The sequence below is a fragment of the Salvelinus sp. IW2-2015 genome, linkage group LG17, assembly GCF_002910315.2.
Source record: "Salvelinus sp. IW2-2015 linkage group LG17, ASM291031v2, whole genome shotgun sequence".
Taxonomy (NCBI): Eukaryota; Metazoa; Chordata; class Actinopteri; order Salmoniformes; family Salmonidae; genus Salvelinus; species Salvelinus sp. IW2-2015.
This window is the reverse complement of record NC_036857.1, coordinates 3,860,407-3,861,522: the sequence shown is the minus strand read 5'-3', so window position 1 is coordinate 3,861,522 and position 1,116 is coordinate 3,860,407. Positions and strand designations below refer to the sequence as shown.

Here is a 1,116-nt window from a genome sequence, read left to right as displayed (position 1 = left end):
CACACACACACACACATGCACACACACATGCACACACAAGTCACATAAATACACACACACACACACACACGTCACATACACATACTGTACGTCACACGCACGTCACACACACACACACACACACACTGTACACAAAAATGGTTTTATACTATTATCAAATGACATTATTTCAATGGATGTCTCTCCCCTTCCCTTCCCAGAATGGTGTGAATGGACACCTACCCAATGGTACAGTCCACCCAGAGGACAAGGTGGATGTAGAGAAGGGCTCCCCTGACCTGAAGGGAAACAGGACAGACATCGCCCTGACTGACAGACCCACTAATGGACAGGTCTGTAGCATGATGTACTATAAATCTACAGGAAACACTCTAGACTCAAGTAAAGCCTACAGTCAGCAAAACCTCAATTGACTCCARAGCAGAGTAACATACTGTCTCTCTGTCAATCTAAGGTGAACTGGGCCTACGAGCAGCAAGGGACSGGGTTGGACCTGGGCTCTGAGACTGGTAGTCATGGCGATGATGCCATAACCCAGACGTCCAGCACCGTAGGAGAAGAGAAGAGAGGGAGGAGCTCCGACAATGACACACATACCATCATCCTGGATCTCTCCACAGCCAGCTTTGTAGACACCGTCACTGTGATGATGCTGAATAACGTATGTTTGTGTGTGTGTGGGAGGAGTGTGTGTGTGTGTGTTTTTGAAGGATGGGGATGGATGAAAGGGGGATAGAAGGAGGAAAGACAGAGAGGGAGCGTTGATCGCAGATGGGATGGAGAGAAGACAGTGAAAGAGAAAGGGAGAGAGTGAAGGAGAAAAAAGGAAGGAGAGGTTAATGATGTTTTCAGAAATGTATTTGTGGTTTCTTTGTATCCAGTCTCCTTATGTAACATTGTTCGCTGTCATACTCCTGAGTGGCCTTGTGCTTGAATCAAACAAAGGTCTTGTGTTCTGTGAGTAGGCAGGTCTAAATGAGATTGTTTTGTATGTCGGGGAAGAGGCACTTATAGAGATGTAGAGTGAAAAAGAGAGTGATGGAGAGAGAGGGAGAGTGGTGGAGAGAGAGGGAGAGTGGTAGAGAGAGATTGGTGGAGAGAGAGGGAGAGTGGTGG

At 47.1% G+C, this 1,116-nt stretch overlaps 1 pseudogene; it reads left to right on the top strand.

Moving 5' to 3' along the window:
- Nucleotides 1–1,116, top strand: part of LOC111976847 (solute carrier family 26 member 6-like) — a 38,471-nt pseudogene that overhangs the window by 35,790 nt on the left and 1,565 nt on the right.